The sequence below is a fragment of the Sus scrofa genome, chromosome X, assembly GCF_054392235.1.
Source record: "Sus scrofa isolate SSC_HxYL_T2T_F1_AM1 chromosome X, Sscrofa_HxYL_maternal_Yorkshire_Landrace_v2.0, whole genome shotgun sequence".
Taxonomy (NCBI): domain Eukaryota; kingdom Metazoa; phylum Chordata; class Mammalia; order Artiodactyla; family Suidae; genus Sus; species Sus scrofa.
Genome location: NC_139401.1, coordinates 70,166,858 through 70,176,203, shown reverse-complemented (window position 1 = coordinate 70,176,203; position 9,346 = coordinate 70,166,858).

Genomic DNA, 9,346 nt, shown 5'->3' with positions numbered 1-9,346 from the left:
CCGATAACCTTATTGGGGTTCCCTTGTATGTTACTTGTTTCTTTTCCCTAGCTGCTCTCAGTGTTTTCTCTTTGTCTTTAATTTTGGTGAGTTTGATTAACATGTGTCTTGGTGTATTCCTCCTTGGGTTTATTTTATGTGGTCCTCGTTGTGCCTCCTGGATTTGAGTGGGTGGTTCCTTTTCCATGTTAGGGAAGTTTTTGGCTATTATCTCTTGGAATAGTTTTTCTGTCTCCTTCTCTCTCTCTTCTCCTTCTGGCACCCCTATAATACAGATGTTGGTGTGTTTAACATTGCCCCAGAGTTCCCTGAGACTCTCTTCATTTGTTTTCAATCTTTTATCTCTTTTCTGTTCTGCATCGGTAATTTCTTCTAATCTGTCCTCCACCTCACTTATTCGTTCTTCTGCCTCCTGTATTCTGCTGTTAGCTGCTTCTAGTGAATTTTTTATTTAAGTTTTTGTATTTTGCATCTCTTCTTGTTTAAGTTTTATATCTTGTATCTCTTTGGTTAGTGTTTCCTGTAAATTATCCATCTTTTGCCTCCAGTTTATTTCCAATGTCTTGCATCATCTTCAGGATCAACAGTCTAAAGTCTTTTTCCTGGAGGCTGAGAATCTCCTGATCACTTAGCTGATTTCCTGGGGTTTTTCCTTTCTCCCTCCTCTGAGTTATAGTTCTCTGTCTTTTCATTTTTATAGGTTTTTGGTGTGGTGACCTTTTTATAGATAATAGAGCTGTAGCCTCTCTTACTTCTGGTGTCTGCCCCCCTTGTGGCTGAAGTCTGTATGGGGGGCTTGCTGTAGGCTTCCTGATGGGAGGGGCTGATGCCTGTCCACTGGTAGGTGGAGCCGATTCTAATCCCTCTGGTGGGTGGGGCTTAGTCTCTGGATGGGATTAAAGGCAGCTGTGTGCCTGAGGGGTCTTTAAGTTGCCTGTTTACTGAGGGGTGGGGCTGTGATCCCACCTGGATTGGTGTTTGCCCTGGGGCTTCTCAGCAGCTGGCTGATGGGTGGGGCCAGATTTTCCCAAAATGGCCACCTCCAGAGAAGGGGCACTGCTGCTGAATATTCCCGAGAGCTTTGCCTTCAATGTCCTTCCCTCACAACAAGCCACATTCACCCCTGGTTTCCCAGGATGTCCTCCAAGAACTGCAGTCAGGTTTGACCTAGGTTCCTATGGAGACCTCACTCTGCCCTGGGACCCAGTGCACGTGAAAGTCTGTGTGCGCCTTTTAAGAATGGGGTCTCCATTTCCCCCAGTCCTGTGGAGCTCCTGTGCACAGGCCCCACTGGCCTCCAATGCCAGATGCTCCAGGGGCTCTTTCTCCCAGTGACAGATCTCCACACATGAGTTTGATGTGTGGCTCAGAACTCTCACCCCTGTAGGTGAGTCTCTGTGAGCCAGTTAGTTTTCTGTCTGTGGAGCTTCCTACTCGCGAGGTATGGCGTTGTTTATATCGCGATATGACCCCTCCTACCTCTTGATGTGGCCTCCTCTTTGTCTTCTGGAGTAGGATATCTTTTTTAAGGTTTCCAGTCCATTTGGGTGGTGATTGCTCAGTCTTTAGTTGTGAATTTTGTTGTTTTTAGGAGATACGTTGAGCTCCAGTCCTTCCATTCTACTATCTTAATCCTGTCTCTTTTTTTTTTTTTTCAATTAGAGGTGATTTACAATGTTGTATTAGTTTCAGGTACAGCAAAGTGGTTCAGTTATATGTAGGTATACATATGTATTCTTTTTCACATTCTTTTCCATTGTGGTTTAGTATAGGATATTGAATATTATTCCCTGTGCTATATAGTAGGACCTTGTTGTCTGTCTATTTTATATATAGTAGTTTGTATCTGCTAATCCCAAGATCCTAATTTATCCCTCCCCTCCCTTCCCCCTTTGGTAACCATTTGTCTAATAATTAGTGATGTTGAGCATCTTTTCGTGTGCCTGTTGGCTATATGTGTCTTCTTTGGAGGAATGTCTATTTGTTTTCTGTCTATTTTTTGATACTGAGCTGTATGGGTTGTTTGTATGTTCTGAACATTAAGCCCTTGTTGGTCAAATCGTTTGCAAATATTTTCTCCCATTCCATAATTGTCTTTTGTTCATGGTTTCTTTTGCCATGCAAAAGCTTGTAAGTTTGATTAGATCCCATTTATTTTTTCTTTTATTTCTATTACCTTGGGAGACTCACCTGAGAAAACATTGGTACAATTTATGTCAGAGACTGTTTTGCCTATGTTTTCTTCTAAGAGTTTTGTGGTATCATATCTTACATTTAAGTCTTTAAGTTATTTTGAGTTTATTTTCATGTATGGTGTGAGGGAGTATCCTAACTTCATTGATTTACATTTAATGATTTGCAGTTTTCCAAACAGCACTTGCTGAATCACAATCCAGTGATTTTTTTTTCTTTTTTGGTACTTTTAGGGCTGCACCTGCAGCATACAGAAGTTCCTAGGCTAGGGGTAGAATCAGAGCTGTAGCTGCTGGCCTACATCACAGCCCAAAGCAACGCAAGATCCTTAACCCACTGAGTGAGGCCAGGGATCGAACCTACATCCTCATGGATGCTAGTCAGATTCATTTCCGCTGAGCCATGATGGGAACTCCACAATTCAGTGATTTTTAATAAACGTATAGAATTTAAACATAACCACAATCCAGTATTAGAACATTTCCATAAACACAAAATGTTCCCTTGGGAATATCTACAGTTAATCTTCACTCATCCAGCTCTAGGCAACCACTAATCTGCTTTCTATGTATAAGTTTGTCTTTACTGGAAATTTCATATAACTGTAATCATATAGTATCTCTTGCTTCTGGCTTCTTTCACTTAGTGTAATGTTTTTGAGGGTCATCTGTACCAGCTGTTTGTTCCTTATAGTACTGTATAGTATTCTATTATATGAGTAAACCCATATTTTCTTTATCCATGTAAAAGTTGATAACATATTTTGATTATTTGCATTTTAAGCTATGATGTATACTGTTTCTCTCCTGATTTTAAATCCTGCTTAATCTTTTTTTCCTGGAAGTTAAAATTTTTATTTTTAGTTATTTTAGATTTTTTATTGAGGTAACTTTGGTTTATAACATTATATAAGTTTCATGTGTATAGTTTATGTATAACTCTCTGAATATGGTGCTCAGTTCAGTTTTCTAGTATTTTGTTGGGGAATTTTGTATTCACAGGAGAATTGGTGCATAGTTTTCTCTCCTTGCATGTCTTTATCTGGCTTTTGTACCAGAGTAATTCTGGCCTCATAACATGAGTTAGGAATCATTCCATCCTGTTCTATTTTTTTTTGAAGAGGTCGAGAGTAACTTGTTAATCCATCTTTACATGTTTGGTAGACTTCACTGTTGAAGCTATCTATTCCCAGACTTTTCTTTGTTAGGAAATTTTTGTTTACCAAATCAGTCTCTTCACTTGTGTATATGTCTATTCTGATTTTCTGTTTCTTCTTGAGTCTATTTTGGTACTTTTATGTATTTCTAGGAATCCGTCCATTTTATCTATATTGTAATTTTTGTCATACAATTAATTGTTCATAGTATTCTCATAATCACTTCTGTTTCAGTAACATAGACAATAATGTTCCCCTTTCATTCCTGATTATAGCAATTTGAGTCTTCTTTTTTTCCTTAGTCTAGTTAAAGTTTTATCAATGTTTTGGATCTTTTCAAATAATGACTTTTGATTTTGTTGATTTTCTCTGCTGTTTTTCTATTCTCTATTTTTTTATCTCTAATGTTTATTTTTGCTTTCCTTCTTCTAGCTTTGGGTTTAGTTTCCTCTTCTTTTTCTAGTTCTTTAAGGTATAAATTTAAGTTATTGCTTTGGGATCTTCTTTTTTAATGTAGAGATTTGCAGAAATAGATTTCCCTCTGAGCAGTGCTTTTGAAGAATCCCATAAGTTTCAGCATGTTGTGTTTTAGTTTTCATTCATTGAAAAATATTTTCCAATTTCCCTTGTAATTTATTCCTTAAACCCATTGACTAAGAATGTGCTATTTAATATCTATATATCTGTGAATTTTCCAGTTTTGTTTTTATTGATTGCTAGTTTAATTCCATTGTTGTTGGAGAATATAATTTGTACAATTTCATTTTTTAAAAATTTATTCAGACTTATTTTGTAAGTATGGTCTATCCAGGGGAATTTTCACATGCACTCGATATGAATGTGTGTTCTGCTATTGTATGGAATATTCTGTATATGTCTGTCTGTTAGGTCTAGTTGGCTTATAGTGTTGCTTAAGTCTTCAGTTTACTTATTATTTTATGTCTGGTTGCTCTATCCATTATTGAAGTCTTCAACTACTATTGTAGAAATGTCCATTTCTCCAGTCAGTTTTGTCAATTTTTGCTTTATATATTTGAGGTCTCTCTTGTTAGATATGTGTATGTTTATAATTGTACTTTCTTGATTTATCCTTTCATCAACATATGAGGTCCTTCTTTGTTTCTTGTAACAATTTTTCACTTAAAGTCTACCTTTTCTGATATCAGTATAGCCACTCCAACCCATACCGATATGGGTTACTATTTGCGTAAGATTTTTTTTTCCATTTTTTCCACTTTCAACCTATTTGTGTCTTTGGATTTAAATGAGTTTCTTATAGGCATTGGTGTTGGTTGGCTCACATGTTTTCATTTGTTCTACTAATCTCTGCCTTTTAACTGTGAAGTTTATTTACATTTAAAGTAGTTATTGATAAATAAGCACTTATTTCAGCCATTTTGCTATTTGTTTTCTGTTTCTTTTTTTTTTTTTTGTCTTTTTAGGGCCACACCCATGCATATGGAGGTTCCCAGGCTAGAGGGCGAATCGGAGCTACAGCTTCCAGCCTACACCACAGCCACAGCAACGGTGGATCTGAGCTGCATCTGTGACCTACACCACAGCTCATGGCAACTTTGTATCCTTAACCCTCTGAGCGAGGCCAGGGATTGAACCTGTGTCCTCTTGTATACTGGTCAGATTCGTTTCCACTGAGCCACAATGGGAACTCCTGTTTTCTGTGTCTCTTATAACTTTTTTACTTCTCAATTTCAACATTGGCTTCTTTTGTGTTTAATTGATTTTTTGTAATGTAACCTTTAGATTCCCTTCTCTTTTTCTTTTATGTATTTTAAAAGTTATTTTCTTAATTATTACTCCAAAGATTACAATCAATATCTGAAATTTATTAGCAGTCTAGTTTTAATTAGACTTTTAATTTAATCAGCTTTGTTTCAGTCCTATACAAAACTCTCCTTTAATAAAGCTTCTTCCCTCCCTATTCATGTTGTTATTGTCACAAATGACATTTTTATACATTGTCCTCATTAACATAGATTTATAATTGTTTTATACATTTTTTAATCACATAAGTGTAAAAATTCAGTTTTAACTGAAGTATAATATATAACACACACAAATCCTAGATAACATGTCTGTATTCTAAGTAGCATCTTGCACATTCATGTCATTATTAAGTATCATAATATCCTTGTCTGGGAGAGTTGTCAGATCTAAGTTCTTAGCACATTTCATATTTTTCTGAATAGCTTATTTAGATTTTCCAAAAGTACTATGGTTTTTTCTGACCTTTTTCATCTCAAGCACACATAGACAAGTCTAATATTTGCATGGCTTCCTGGGATATGTGACCAAGGCAGCTCATAGCTGGAGTCAGTAAGCTTAGAAGCTCATGTCACCTCAGGCTCTGACTCATTTTCCCAAAACCTGAAGAAATAAATATCTGGTCTTACATATTACCTGTTCATAGCACACCAATTGAGAACTTATGTAGTACTTCATTCAGCCTTCATTCCGGATGGAGAATCAACAATTCAAGGAAAAGTATAAGAAAAAAACAGTGTGTCCCATTGTAGGTGGGATTATAAAATATCCCCTGAGATTTCTCTCTCCCTGGTGTGCATGTCCTGCATAATTCCCAAGACTGTGAAAATGATGCATTTTATGCCCGTGATTAGGTTATGTCCAATGGTGCTCCTGATCTTAAAATAGGCAGATTATGTAGTGGGCCTGTCCTAATCCCATGAGCACTTTAAAAAGTAGAGTTTTCTCTAAGAAAGAAGTCAGAGATATGAACTCCACCTGACCTGGAATAAAGCAAATATCCATGTTGTGAACTGCCATTGGAGAGGGGCAGCCTCTAGTAGCTAAGAGCATTCCCCAGCCAACAGCTAGCAGGAAAATAGAGACATCTGTCCTACAACTGCAAGGAAAGGAATTTTCCAACAACCTAAATAAATGAAGAAGCGCATTCTTTGCTAGAGTCCCCAGAAAGGAATAAGGTCCAGCAACACCATAATTTCAGCCTTGTGAGACTCTGAGCAAAGAACACTGCTATACCATGTGTGAACTTCTATAGAACTGAGGTAATAAATGAATTTTTTTTTCCAGCAGCTAACTTTGTGGTAATTTGTTACACGGCCATAGTAAACTCATATAGTCCTTTTCCTTGATGAGTTCAGTTCCACAGAGAAGACCCTCTTAGAGACAAATGTGTGAGAACATGCCCTATAACTCTGAGTGATGCTATGGTTACTTTTTGGGATTCTGTAGTAAGAAATCTTAAGGGTGTTTTTTTTGCTTTTGTTTTTGTCTTTTTGCTGTTTCTTGGGCTGCTCCTGCAGCATATGGAGGTTCCCAGGCTAAGGGTTGAATTGGAGCTGTAACCACTGGCCTACAACAGAGCCACAGCAACTCGGGATCCAAGCCGAGCCTGTAACCTACACCACAGCTCACGGCAACGCTGGATCCTTAACCCACTGAGAAAGGCCAGGGATCGAACCCGAAAACTCATGGTTTCTAGTTGGATTCGTTAACCACTGAGCCACAATGGGAACTCCCAAGAAATCTTAAGGTTTAATGCTACTGCTATAGCCATACCTCAGAGATATTGTGGGTTCAGTTCCAGACCACAGCAATAAAGCAATTATCACAATAAAGCAAGTCACACAATTTCATTTCCCAAGGTACATAAAAGTTATGTTTACACAATACTATAGCCTATTTGGTGTGCAATAGCATTGATTGTGTCTATAAAAAACCCAATGCACATACCTTGTTAAAAAAATACTTCATTGCTTAAAAATGCTAACCATCTGACAATGCAGGGTTGACAAAACCTTCAATTTGTAAAAACCATACTGTCAACAAAGCAGTAAAACAATAAAATATAATAAAATGAAGTATGCTTGTTTATTATTGTTTTGGGGGCTCACCTGAAGGATAAGAACATTAGTTATATTAGTCACCAATCTGTTGTGGATAAAATGTCAGGAAACTATACTGAGTGGATGTCCATAGAGCCTTGGGGGTGTGGATACTTGGTGGAAGAAAGGAAAGTAAGGAATAGCTATGCTGTAGGTAATAGGAAATACTTTGATACCTGCCACATGGAGATTTGGAGGGTGAGTAAGCAGTCAAGGTATCTCGAAAGTTGTATTAGTCAGCGCCTAGGGGCTGAAGAATAAGTAGATAAAGAGAATAAAGCATAAGATATGCCTTAAGAACCTTGTAAGCAAGTTAGCTAGTGTGTCATTAGGAAGAAATTTTTTGGAAGCTTGATTTTGTATGTGGGTTTGTGTGTGTGTTGTATGTCTTTATTCCCCTTGTGTTCTTTTTTTTTTTTTCTTCTTTTTCTTTTTTTATTTTCCCACTGTACAGCAAGGGGGTCAGGTTATCCTTACATGTATACATTACAATTACATTTTTCCCCCCACCCTTTCTTCTGTTGCAGCATGAGTATCTAGACAAAGTTCTCAATGCTATTCAGCAGGATCTCCTTGTAAATCTATTCTAAGTTGTGCCTGATAAGCCCAAGCTCCCGATCCTTCCCGATCCCTCCCACTCCCTCCCACTACCTCCCCCTCCCATTAGGCAGCCGCAAGTCTCTTCTCCAAGTCCATGATTTTCTTTTCTGAGGAGATGTTCATTTGTGCTGGATATTAGATTCCAGTTATAAGTGATATCATATGGTATTTGCCTTTGTCTTTCTGGCTCATTTCACTCAGGATGAGATTCTCTAGTTCCATCCATGTTGCTGCAAATGGCATTATGTCATCCCTTTTTATGGCTGAGTAGTATTCCATTGTGTATATATACCACTCTTCCGAATCCAATCATCTGTCGATGGACATTTGGGTTGTTTCCATGTCCTGGCTATTGTGAATAGTGCTGCAATGAACATGCGGGTGCATGTGTCTCTTTTAAGTAGAGTTTTGTCTGGATAGATGCCCAAGAGTGGGATTGCAGGGTCATATGGAAGTTCTATGTATAGATTTCTAAGGTATCTCCAAACTGTTCTCCATAGTGGCTGTACCAGTTTACATTCCCACCAACAGTGCAGGAGGGTTCCCTTTTCTCCACAGCCCCTCCAGCACTTGTTATTTGTGGATTGATTAATGATGGCCATTCTGACTGGTGTGAGGTGATATCTCATGGTAGTTTTGATTTGCATTTCTCTTATGATCAGCGATGTTGAGCATTTTTTCATGTGTTTGTTGGCCATCTGTATATATATCTTCTTTGGAGAAATGTCTATTCAGGTCTTTTGCCCATTTTTCCATTGATTGATTGGTTTTTTTGCTGTTGGGTTGTATAAGTTGTTTATATATTCTAGAGATTAAGCCCTTGTCAGTTGCATCATTTGAAACTGTTTTCTCCCATTCTGAAAGTTGTCTTTTTGTTTTCTTTTGGGTTTCCTTTGCTGTGCAAAAGCTTTTCAGTTTGATGAGGTCCCATGGGTTTATTTTTGCTCTAATTTCTATTGCTTTGGGAGACGGACCTGAGAAAATATTCATGATGTTGATGTCAGAGAGTGTTTTGCCTATGTTTTCTTCTAGGAGTTTGATGGTGTCCTGTCTTACATTTAAGTCTTTTAGCAATTTTGAGTTTCTTTTTGTGCATGGTGTGAGGGTGTGTTCTAGTTTCATTGCTTTGCATGCAGCTGTCCAGGTCTCCCAGCAATGCTTGCTGAATAGACTTTCTTTTTCCCATTTGATGTTCTTGCCTCCCTTGTCAAAGATTAATGGACCATAGGTGTCAGGGTTAATTTCCGGATTCTCTATTCTGTTCCATTGGTCTGTCTGTCTGTTTTGATACCAGTACCACACTGTTTTGATGACTGTGGCTTTGTAGTATTTCTTGAAGTCTGGGAGAGTTATGCCTCCTGCTTGGTTTTTGTTTCTCAGGATTGCTTTGGCGATTCTGGGTCTTTTATGGTTCCATATAAATGTTTGGATTGTTTGTTGTAGTTCTGTGAAAAATGTCATGGGTAATTTGATAGGGATTGCATTGAATCTGTAGATGGAGAGAAAGAACCCA